The sequence below is a fragment of the Trichosurus vulpecula genome, chromosome 8 (genome assembly GCF_011100635.1).
Source record: "Trichosurus vulpecula isolate mTriVul1 chromosome 8, mTriVul1.pri, whole genome shotgun sequence".
Taxonomy (NCBI): domain Eukaryota; kingdom Metazoa; phylum Chordata; class Mammalia; order Diprotodontia; family Phalangeridae; genus Trichosurus; species Trichosurus vulpecula.
This window is the reverse complement of record NC_050580.1, coordinates 167835318-167848017: the sequence shown is the minus strand read 5'-3', so window position 1 is coordinate 167848017 and position 12700 is coordinate 167835318. Positions and strand designations below refer to the sequence as shown.

The 12700-nt window shown below is 40.8% G+C and overlaps 1 protein-coding gene across 2 annotated transcripts in view; it reads left to right on the top strand.

Moving 5' to 3' along the window:
* Nucleotides 1-1028: 1028 nt before the first annotated feature.
* The window catches only part of TMOD3 (tropomodulin 3), a 78847-nt gene continuing 67175 nt past the window's right edge, over nt 1029-12700 (top strand). Inside the window, exon 1 of one of the 2 annotated variants that reach the window (XM_036734804.1) lies at nt 1029-1197. The gene's annotated coding sequence lies outside the window, so the exon portion shown is untranslated. Of the gene's footprint in view, nt 1198-1481; nt 1499-12700 lie in introns of those variants that run through there. The other variant, XM_036734806.1, reaches the window with a different exon arrangement.

Here is a 12700-nt window from a genome sequence, read left to right as displayed (position 1 = left end):
AGTGAAGTCCTGGCATCAAAGCCTCTTCTTGAGATTGGGGACTTCTTTTTTGTCTTTGCATCCTTAGTGATGCTTCACTTACTGGCTGTGTGACCCTGGGCAAGTCACTTAACCCGTTTGCCTCAGTTTCCTCATGTGTAAAATGAGCTGGAGAAGGAGATGGCAAACCACTCCATTATCTCTGCCAAGAAAACCCCAAATGGGGTCACAGAGAATCTGACAGGACTGAAATAACTGAACAACAATCCCTAGTGACTAGGGTGGACCTTTTACGGCAAAGTTCTTTTTTTTTCCTCTTCCTGATCCCATTTGGGGTTTTCCTGGCAAAGAAACTGGAGTGGTTTGCCATTTCCTTCTCCAGCTCATTTTACACATGAGGAAACTGAGGTAAACAGGGTTAAGTGACTTGCCCAGGGTCACCCAGTTAGTGTCTGAGGCCACATTTGAACTTCAGCCCTCCTGATTCCAAGGCTAGGATTCTACCACTTCACCACCTAGTTGCCCTAGCAAAGTTTTTTTTTTTTAATAAATATTTATTGAATTTGATTGAAACTGGAATCTGTATAATCCTCCTCAAGTCACTCAATTCCTAAGTCTCAGTTTCCCCATCTTGTGCTACCTACCTCAAAGGGCAGTTGAGAGGAAGTGCTTTGTAAATCTTAAAAGTGTTATGTAAGCTTACATTATTACTTAAATTTCTAAACTACTTTTTAGGGAGTAGTAGCTTGGATCAAGTTAGGGTTAAGGAGACCTAGGTTAGAATCCTGCCTCAGGCTCTTACTACTCTCACTCGTTTAACCGCAGGATGCCTCAGTTTATTCATCCGTAAAATAGGGGAAGGAGGCCTTGGATGAGTCATTTAACCTCACTGTGCCTCAATTTCCTCCTCTGTAAAATGAAGGAGGGCGGGGCTTCCATTGTATCTACAATCCCTTCCAATTCTAAAATTCTGATCCCTGGGACGGGTCACGCCAGTCTTTTTCGGGACTACATTTCCCATGAAGCCCCGCAATGAGGAGCATGTATGCGCATGCGCCGGAGGGGACCGCGGGAGGGGGTACGAATCCTTGTGAGTAGCCGGGTAAGAGTTGGTACAGCTGCTGAAGAGTGGCTCGGCCGGTGGGGTCTGAGCGGAGCACCTGGGACAGGAGACCCAGGAAGTGGGCAGCGGCGACTGGCAGCCCTCGCGGGCTTCAGGTAAGCGCCCCCCCAGGACTTCCCAGGAAGTCAGTGTTCCGGGAGAATGCGGGCCGGGTTGTTGGACCGGCCATAGTGGCTGAGAAGGGAGCGGCTCTCGCCTTGCCTTGCCTCGCCTCGGCTGCCGGCTTCCTGCTCTTCTCTGGGGCTCCTCCGCCGTCGGCTTAGGGGAGCAGCCGGCTGGCTTTCGGGGGGCGCATCCGGCGGGCGCGAGAGGAAGTGGGGCCGGCTGGGCGTTGGCCGCGAGCCTCGGTGCGGTACGCGGAGGAGCCCCCGGGGGGCTGCGCGCGGGATGCCTCAGGTATGGGCTGCAGCGGCTGCTCGCAGGAGGCGGCGCCCAGCCCGGCCCGACCCGACCCTGCGGCCGCGCGGGGCTCCGGGCTCTGGTCGCCGGCTCCTCGTGCTCCAGCCCGAAGCCTCGGCTCGGAAAGGAGCCCGGCGCGCCCCACCTCCGGCGATCTGGGCTAGACTGGCCTTCCAGGAGGCTCTCCCGAGTTGTCCGGACAAACAGCTGTCATGGACGCTTTATCCGTCGGGTTTGACAATTGCATTTTAAGTATCTACTGTGTTGTACCGAAAGGAAATTATTCCCATCAGACCCAAGTGGGCATGCACCGTGCAGCCCTGTGTGCAGGTATCTGGAGGGCAGGATTACGTCACGGGGCGTTTGCCTTACAGAAACTGGAGTTTTCCTTTTTAAAAATCCTGTTTTACAGGTAGAATACAAAACTGCCTTGGTTTATTGTTTTGCAAAGGATAACTTTGCCAAACTGCCGTTGGCGTCTCTTAAAGCGAAAAGTCTTCTGGTAGTGAAAACTACGGTAAAACGAATCCCAGAAGGTCATAACTTCAACAGGAAATAGGCGTGTTGATAGGAGATTAATGCAGAGAGTTGGCTGTTTGGATAATAACATGGTTACAATGGCCTCTTTTCCCCTTTGCTCCCAGAATTTTTTTTTTTGTATGCGTAGTTCGTGTTTCTACCTTTATCTAGGAATCTTATACATGATTTTTCAGTAGCTTTAATTAATTACTAGGCCTGCCCAATTTATATTGGACCTAAAAAAAAATAGCCTTGGAGTCACTCATTCATCGCTGGTAGTCTTCCACCTTCTTACCTTTATAACTAGGCCAAGAGACTAAACATTTTGTCATAGGACTCAGCATTCTATTTCCAGTAGAATGAAAGCTGAAGCAAAAGGACTTGGTGGGTCTGGACTTGGTTGGTCTTATTTATCCGTTCCTGTAGAATGTAAGCTCCTCGAGGACTGGAAATGCTTTTCATCTTTATCTTTACTCTCTCTTATAGTCGATAAGCATTTACTAAGTGCCTACTCTAGGTACCAGGCATTGTGTTAAATGCCCCAGATAAATGTATACAGAATGCTTCAAAGGTCTTAGTGCAGTTTCAAGCTTTGAGAGTTTAAAATTGCACCAAGACTTTTGTATGGTATAATATACTCTAGCATTTACAAAGGGATTACCTTGTATATAGTATGCATTAATAAATGCACGTTGAGTTGTAAATTGAGGAGAGGAGTGACCTAAGGTCCCTTTCCTGTTTTTAAAGCCTTTGAGTCTGTTATTTTCCTTTCATAACAGGTCACACATATACAGAGTGCCTCAAAGGACTTAGTGCAGTTTAAAGCTTTGAGAGTTTAAAATTATACTAAGACTTTTGTATAGTATAACTAGTGTTTTCCACACTATGACTCTGAGGTTGTTAGTGCTGCAAGGACTATTAGCCACATTTTACAGAGAAACTAAAGCTCAGAAAATGAGTGCTAAATTCACCAAGATTAAAATTCATGTCTTCTGACTCCAAATCCACTGCTTTTTCCACTATCCCATGCCCCCTTTCCCTGCCTAGTTTTGTGTTATTGTTCAGTCATGTAGGACTCTTCATGACCCCATTTGAGGTTTTCTTCTTGGCAGAGATACTGGAGTCGTTTCCCATTTCCCTCTCCAGCTCATTTTACAAGTGAGGAAATTGAGGCCAGCAGGGTTAAAGGATTTACCCAGGATCACACAGCTAGTCTGAGGCCAGATTTGAACTCAGGAAGATGAGTCTTCCTGACTCCAGGCCCAGCACTCTGTCAACTGTACCACCTAACTGCCCTTAGTTTTATACACCTATCCCTTCAGTTTATGAAAGAGATTCAGAAACAGTTCATTAGATGAATATTCATAGTTTCATGCCTAATATACTACTCATTCTTATCTGATTCTTATCTCAGATAGGAAATGCAGTATGAAATAGTTTTTTAAAATTTCACTAGAGCAAATTTGGGGTTGGGGGAGATAATGAATTTGGATAGGTGGTGTTTGAGATAGCTGCGGGATATCCAGGTGCAGGTATCAAGCATTGGTACTTTAGGCCTGGAGTTTAAGAGAGATTAGAGCTGGACTGAAGGGAGGTTTCCTTTGACTTTGTCAGGAGTATCAGAACTCAACAGGCTATAAGATGCATTTTCCTCTTCTAAATGAGGATTAAGTCAGTTGGGTTGCCTTCATAAATTTAGATCTGGAATGAGCCATAAAATTCATCAGGTCCAAATCCCCTTATTTTGCAAATGGGGAAACTGAGAGAAGTGTAATGATTTGTTAAAGATCCCATAGATAGTAAGTGGCAGACTTAGGTCTCTTGACTACAAATCCTGCACACTCTCCCTTTATCACATTCTTCAATAGTCCTCATGTGTTGATCCTAGCCTTCAAACTGGAAGAGAGAGAACAGGGGTCAAAGTGTGTAGTGAGACATGAGCATTTGTTACGTGCCTTCTATGTGTCAGGCACTATGCTAAGTGCTAGGAATACAAAGAAAGGGGGGGAACTCAAAACAAAAACCTAGTCCATGGTCCTAAAGAGTTCACAATCTAATGAAGACCACAGTCAAACAACTATGTACAAACAAGATATACACAAGATAAATTGGAGATAATCTTAGAAGGCACTTGCACTAAGGTAAAGTAATGTTGATGGTTTGGGGTAAGGAATACTAGAGAATATACCCCTTTTCCTGGGGAAATTACTTTTCTATCTTAATGCTTCTGAAGTATGTCCAGGAGAGGGCATATGGGGTGGGATAGGGAAGTGAAACCATGCCATAGTGGGAATAGTTTAATAGAATTAGGGCTGTTTAGCCTGGAGAAGAGAAGATGGAAGGGAGATATAGAAATTAGAGCTTTCCTAAAGTGAAATGGTTCACCTTAAGAATTAGTTTCCCATTAGGTAGAGTCTTAATGATTCACTTGTTGGGATTGTTAGAGAGGAGGGATTGTGTCATGGACCCTTTGACAATCTGGTGAAGCCTGTGGAACCCTTCTCAGAACAATGCTGCTTACATTGATAATCAAAAGAAGTGCTAAATTTCAGTTAGAGCTCAGTGAAAATAAAGATGCAATTTTTTTTCCCATCCAAGTTCATGGACCCCCTGAAATCTGTCACTAGACTCCATGGTAACGGCCCCTCTGGTAGAGAGCTTTGGTGTGTTGGAGAAGTGACTTTGAGGTTCTTCCCAACTGTTAGAGACATTGAGGAGAAAGAAGAAAGAGACTCCTTTTGGTTTCCTTCAAGTCCCAACCAAAAATTCTACCTTCTACAGGAAGCTTTTTCCAGCCCCTCTTAATTCCAGTACCTTCCCTCTAATTATTTCTTGTTTGTGTATATTTGTATGCTTGTTGCCTCCCCCCGTTAGATTGTGAGCTCCTTAAAGGCAGGGCTTGTCTTTTGCCTTTTTTTGTATCCCCATCACTTAGCACAGTGCCTGGCATGTAGTAGTTGCTTAACAAGTGCTTGTTGACTGGTTGACTGACTATTGGGTATAATGGAAAGAATGCTGCACCTAAAGTCAGGCGAGACCCACACTCTAATCCCATTTTTGCTTATTAGTTGTGTACCATGAGCAAGACCCTTTCTCTACGCCTGTTACCCCATCTGGAAGAATAACTGTCGCAGTACCTGCCTCACAGGGTTGCCATGAAGATCCAATGAAATACTGTATCTATAAAACATTTATAAACCTAGTTGTTAGGTAAATGGCAATTATGATTTAACAGAGAGGCAGAAGAAGAGACTAAAGGACAGCAGGAGAAGGAATGAGAGTGAAAACATGGATGACAAAAGGATTCTTAGCTTCAGAAATGAGTGTTAGTGGAAAAGAAATTGTTTTTGTCAGAACTCTCCTTGTCATTTCTTGATTTATCTCTTCTCTATTTCTTCTCACCTATTTATTACCCTTTTTTTGATCCAGATTCCTTACACCAAGAGTATAAGGCAGAATGGAAGGGAAATATGAGAGCTACTAGAAAGCTCTTTTGAGCTACTAGTGATCCACTGTACACAGCATATTAGGAAAATGTGAAGAATTAAAGAAGAACTAAAATTTTGGTAAAAATAACATCTGGCATTTATGCAGTGCTTTAGCATTTGCAAAGCTCTGCACTTTTGGTCTCACTCTAACCATGTGAGATAGATACTATTGGTATTAATATCCCCATTTTACAGATGAGGAAACTGAGGTTAGAGAAGGTAAATGACTTGCTTATGGACAGCCTGTGTCAAGCAGGTTTCAGACTCAGGTCTTCCTGACTCTAAGGCCAGAATTATACTCATAAATAAAATGTTTTATGAAATGATTTATCTGTAGTCAATTTGATTCTTTGTAATACTGTAGGGGAGTAGAAGAATTATAGAAGATCCCCAAATCATTTATATTCAACTGTTATATCTGAAAACATGTTTAAAATTCTGGAAATGCCCCTTAAACAACCACAAAAAAATGAAGCCTCATTAGAAAGTCGAGTTAGAGCCTTGCATGGTAGTTAAAAGACAATTCTTACTCTTCTTACTAAATTGTAAACTCTTTCTGAACTCCTATTCCATGCTGGAAATAGACTGAGACTGATTCAAAAATTTTTTTTTCCATTTATATTTTTCCTAGAAAAGGAATGGTAAATAATTATTTGTATTTCAAAGGGTTTTTCTAAAATAACTTTGAAAGACTTAAGGACTCTGATTAATGTGTTAACCATGATTCCAGAGGACTGCTAATGAAGCATGCTACCCACCCCCTGACAAAGAGGTAATTGACTTAAGGTACACTGTGAAACCTATGTTTTCAGACCTGGCCATTGTAGGAACTTGTTTTGCTTGACTATACATATTTGTTACAAGTGGGTTTTTACAATTTTTTTTTTATTTTTTGGGGGGGTGGGCAGAGTTAGAGAGAGAGGGAAGACTAGGGATAGGGTTGTCAAGAAAGAAAAGAGGATTGTTAAAGCATTTTTTAAAAATGCACGGAAAAGAATAGAAACAGACAAGTGAGAAAATTTTGAAAGTCACTGGTTGATCTTATTATATACTTAAAGGGAAACGCAGGCAGCATGCGGTTGTTAGTCATGGTTTTATAAATACTGTCGTCTTTTTCTTTTCGTTTGTAAATGGAAATGCTCATTTTGTTTGGTGTCCAGTTCAGAATAAAAGTGTGCGTGTGTATAGATATATCTATATGGGCATATAGATATATCTATGCGCACACAGGGCTTTTCTAAAGGCTTAAATAGAGAAAGTTAAAATATCAATAAAGGAATTCTTTAATTGGAATAAGTACTGTCAAACTGAATAGCAAGAATCTCTTACGTGATCACGAGTGAACTATACCTAAGGAATTGCTTTTGCTTCCTTTTAATAGGGTGAGTTTGCCTTCCTCCTCCTCCCCCTCCCCCCATCATCAGACTCCTATTCCAAGTAAATCTTTGAAGAAACGGTGGTGGTGATATATTCCAAACAGAGCCCCAGAAGGGAGGAACCTGCTCCATTCTCCAGATGTTCCTTAGAATTTTACCAACAACAGCCTGGTGGAAATCTCTCTTCGGCTGAAAAGCATTAGAGCAACCACTGGCTATATGTAATACTTTCATTAGCCTGTTATGTTCCATTGCATACCCATTCTCCTTGGAACAGTCTCTGAGCTTACATTTCATTGGCTCAGATATCAGTTTTTAAAAAAAGTTTTATTGATGCTTTTTGTTCTTATATCACAACCATTTTCCCTTAATTGCTCCTTCCCTCGTCAAACCCACTCACTATCTCTGACAGTGTATACCATATTTTATATCTGTAGGCCTTCCTATGTGTGCTGAACAGAGGGAAGTGTTTTTCATTATTAGTTTTCAGAGATTGATTAATAATCAGTGATTGTTGTCCCTTTTGCTATATTGATAATATCTAGGATGAAAGATCTTCAGAGAAAAAACAAGGCTGGAGATGAGGAAGGATTATAATTAATGGGGAGTGTTTGAACAATAAAGGAGGAGAGATAGCCCCCCCCCCCCCAGGTAGGGTCACCTTTTTACAAGTTAGCAATATTAAGGTAGCCTTTATGGCTATGTTTGGGAATCCCTCCACAGCATGGGTCTGACCATATCATCATGTGAGTTTTGGAGGCTGTTGCCTCCGATATCAAATATAAGATCCCTCTCTTTGATATTTGAAGCTCTTCATAGCCTGGCCCCTCTCTGCCCTTCCAGTCTTACGCCTTACTTCCCTCCACACACTCAGCTAGAGTTTATGAAAACTCTTCCAGGGAAAACAAGTTAGCAACATTAAGGTTGCTTTTATAGCCTTTTTATGCTACATGGCCCTCTTGGGGGTGTCTGGAACGCTGAATGTGTCCCATAAATGAATTGCACTGTTGTCTTATTTATCCTGGCTTCAAAACTCTCATCCTTCTGCAGTAGGCCTTTCCTGCTCTGTCCAGATGCTAATGCCTTCCCCCTTCTGAATACCTTCATACACTCTGATTATATCTTGTTTGTACCAAGTTATTTATATGTTGTCCTTCCATAAGCTCCTTGAGGGTAGGTTTTTGCCTTTGTATCCAGAGTCCTTGGGGAAGGGGACAAGGGAAGGGAACAAATATCAAGCACCTATTTGCCTGGCACTGTGTTGTGCTTTGTAAATATTATTTCATTTACCTCACAATCCTCTGCTGTTGTGAGCCCCATTTTACAGTTGAGACTCATGTAGGAAGTAGCACTTGACCTGGGTCTTGAAGGAAGTTAGGGATTCCAAGAGGTAGAGTTGAGGAGAGAGGACATTGAAGGTATAAGGAATAGTCTGTGCAAAGGCATGGAGGTGGGAGATGGAACGTTGCATATGAGGAACAGGATATGGGCTAGTTTGACTGGAATGACAGAATGTGTAAGGTGGAGTTCATGATATTCAGGAAAGTTAGGTTGATGGAATACAGAGCAAAGCAGATTGTCTTCTTTTTTTTCTCCTGACTTCTCCCATTCTTGTATAGTATCTTTTTAATATGTATATATGTACATATATATATATATACATACATATATATATATCTTATATAATTTTTCTTTGCAACATAACTAATGTGAAAATGTATTTAATAGGAATGTATGTATAGAGCCCATATCAGATTGCATGTTATCTTGGGGAGGGAGGGGGAGAAAATTTAAAACTTATGGAAGTGAATGTTGAAAAGTAAAAATAAATAACCAATTTGGGGGGGGAAACACTTTAAAAAAAAGAGAAGAAAAAAGAAGGGTTGGATTAGCATTGTGAAAGACTTTAAATGTCAAACACAGAATTTGTATTTTATCCTAGGGGTAATAGGGAACCACTGGAGCTTTTTTAGCAGGGGACTGATATGGTCATGCATATGTTTTAGGAACATCATTTTGGCAGCTGTGTGGGTAAGAGATTGGAGAGGGGGAGAGACTTAAGGAACTGAGATTAATGAGGAGGCTGTTGCTGTAGGTGAAAAGGGCCTGAATTAGGATTATGTCCATGTGAGTAGGAGTGTGGGGATAGATGTGAGACATGCTATGAAGGTACAGTTTACAGAACTAGGTGGCCAACAGGTCATGGAAGGTGAAAGAGAGGAGTCAAGAAGGTGATCCAGAGGTTGTGAATCTTGATAACTGGGCAGATGCTGATCCACTCAACAGAAGTGGGGATTTTAAGAAGAGAGTTTATGGTTGAGGAAAAGAAAATAAGTTTGTTTTGGACAAAGTTGAAATAGCTAATACATCTGGAAGGAGATATTCAGCAAGTATTTGATGATATAGGAGTAGAGTATAGGAGAGAAATGAAAAATGTGCATCTTGGTTTAATCTTCATAAAGATGATAATTGAACCCATGAAGATAATGGCACCATTAGATAGAAGAAGGCCAAGGATAGAACTCTAGGGTACTTCCACACATGGAGGAAAAGAAATGGATAGCAATCCAGCCAAGGAGACTGAGAAAGAATGGTTAGAAATAGGAGAACCAAGAGAGAGAGCAGGGAGAGGAAAGTATTCATTCAGGAGGAGGGCCTGGGGTGGTCAGTAGTGTTAAAAGCTACAGATAGGTCAGGAAGGATAAGGACTAAGCAAAAGTCATCAAATTTAATAATTAAATGAACATTTTGTAGAGAGCAGTTTATATTGAATAGTAGGGCTGGTTGGAAGTCAGTTTTCAAGGGATTGACAGGTGAGTCTACAATAGTCTGGCTGTGTAGGGGAAGGAGAGATGAGATGCTGATAGCTTTAGGGAATGGGCAGGTTCAAGTGAAATGGTTTTTTTTGTTGTTGTTTATTTTTTGTTTGTTTCATTTTTAAGATGGCGATCTGGGCTTGTTAAACAGTGGGATAGGAGCCAAGTTGAAACCTGGAACAGTAAATAGATGCTGACTTTAATATAATTTTCAAGTATTATACATACCAAATTTTTATCCATCCTATTTGCCAAGTAATTGTTTAATTATACCTTGTGCATTGGTATAAAGAACAGCTAGTAAGAAAATTCCACATATCTTGTACCAAGGCAGATAGTGATTGTTGTGTAGTTTGTAGGCTTAAACAGTTGACCGGGGCATTGAAAGGTTATGTGTTCACACATCCAATGTGTGTCAGAGGCTGGACTGAATTTAGATTTTCCTGATACCTAGTTTAGCTCTATCCACCACACCATGCTACCACTCATTGGAACTTATGTATTTTTATTTTATACATTTAAATACATTTTTTCTGAGAAGCGATCTGTAAGCCTCATCAGATTGCCAAAGGGGTGAATGATGCAGAAACAAAGTTAAGAAGACCTAGATTATGTGATCTTGAAGATGATACTGTTTCAGCTGAACTATCCTGTGATTCTAGTGGTACAAATCCTCAGAAGTCTGAGATTGGGTGGGACAACACTAACTACTTCTGTAGCATCTACGGGGTTCAGTATTGAGTGCATACTATGAGTTAGGCAGTATGCTTAAGGCTGGGGGAGGAGGGTTACTGAAGTGGAAAGTAGAGTTCCTTTCCTCAAAGAGTTTACAATTTAGTTGGAGAGAGAAAGATCAGGGAGTAGCTAAGGAAGGTTACATGGAAGTGAGACTTTGAGCTAGGTAAAATTTGGGTAAGGAAAAGACAGGATGAAAGGAACATAGTGCATTTGTGAGAAGTCCAGCCAAACTGGAGTGGGGAGTAGTGGGAAATAAAGTTTGCTAGGGTAGAATGAGTCTACATTATGAAGGGCCTTGAAAACCAGAATCAGCAAAGCTATTAAATTTGATATGATAGGAAATTATATATTAAAAGCACTGTTTTAAAGATTTGTCTAGCAGGTATTTGTAGTATAAGTTGGAAGCAAAGAGAACTTAAGAGTCTGGGAGGTGCTCTGTGGTCACAGGAGAGTATAAGCAGAGGCTGCTTTGTAAAAAAAAAAAAAAATCACTTAGAAGCCAGCTGTTTGCAGTTCTTCCCACCCTCCTCCATCTGTAGAGGTCTCATATCCGGGGGCCCTTCCCTTTAGATTGCAGGGTGGAGGAACAGTGCTTTGAAGTGTGACCTCTACAGAGTTAAAGTAGTTTCTTCAGATCCTTCCTCCAAAAGGTCCTAGTATCTTGTGCTTGGTCCATCTTCCCATTTGCAAAATTCAGTTTAAAGACGTTCTCTTTGAAGCTGTTCAGAAATGGAAAATTGTTATTGCATAACTAAGGAGTATTTTTTTTGTTGGTGCTAGTTTTCTGGGGGGAAAGTTCAGAAATTCTCCTCAAAGACTCTTGTGCAAATGATCTGTTCATAAAATCCCTGTTTGTTGTTATACTATATTGGCAGTATGATTCTGAGAACAAAGTGCATTATTAAAAAGATGTGTTAATGTTAGAGCAGAAAGTAGGAAGTTTGGTGAAGAGATGGGAAGACATGGTAATGGTTGGTTGCCATTTGGTGAGTTGTACAGTTGGAGAAAGGATATGGATGGCTATGCAACATAGTCCTTTCTAAAGCCATTCTTCAATACGTACCTCTAGAAGCTAAAACTCTTCAAAAACTTATCTGCCAAAGTCTCCTTTTCTGATCTCAATATCCTTCTTCTAAAATTCTTTTACATTGTTTATTCTAAATCTCAAAAACCTGTTTCCTTTCTTTGAGAGTCTTGATACCACTTTTTGAAATGTTTAAATGTGGGAGAGAAATTAGACCCTTAATATCTTCTTATTTTCAAATAGGAGAAACTGGAAGAAATCAATCAACAGGTAAATTTATTCAGTGCCTAGTAGTGTCAGGCAGGTGCTGTGCTAGGTACAAGCAATACAAAGACAAAAATGAAACAGTTCCTTCCTTTGAGAAGCTTACTCTCTTTTGGGGGAGGTAAAATGTACATATATCAGTATGTACAAAATAAATGCAAACTAATTTTTTGGTGAGGGAGATGAGGGAGCAGCTGATGGGATTAGTAAAAGCTTCCTGTAGAAAGTGGTACTAGAGCTCAGTCTTAAAGAAAACAAGGGATTCTAGGAGATGGAAATGAGGAAGGAGTACAATGGCCTAGAAATGGGAGAGAGAGAGAGAGAAAGAATGAGAGAGAATAGCAAGAAGGCCATTTTGACTGAATCGTGGAATGTAGACAGAAAAGTAATGTATAGCAAAGTTGGAAAGTTAGATCAGCACCAGGAAGGGCTTTACAGATATGTTTATTTTTGATTATCGAGGCAGTAGGAACCAGTGAGTAGGGGAATAATATGATGAGACTTGCAGTTTAGGAAGATCACTTTGATAGCTTGTAGAGGTTGGATTGGAAAGGGGAGCAATTTGAAGACCATTTTGGAAACCATTGCAGTAAATCCATATGAGAGGTGACGAGGACCTGAATCAGGTTGATATAACTTGTGGGACATGTATAATACATCAGTAGAAGATTAAGAAAGTAATAATAATATGGTAATTCACATTTCTATAACACTTCAGGCTTTGTGAAAAGCTTTCCTTGCAGTAGCCCTGTAAGTGGTCAGCAGTTGTCATCCCTGTTTCAGCAGATAAGGAAGTGGAGGTTCACAGAAGTTAAGCCATGAAGGACATGCTCTAACAATAGAATTGAATAAATAGTTATTAGGAGCCTGCTTATGTGGAAATTGTTGTGCTAAGCTCTAGGAATACAGAGACAAAGGCAAAACAGTCCCTGCTTTTGAGAATATTATCGTTCATTAGGGGAATATAACAGGTA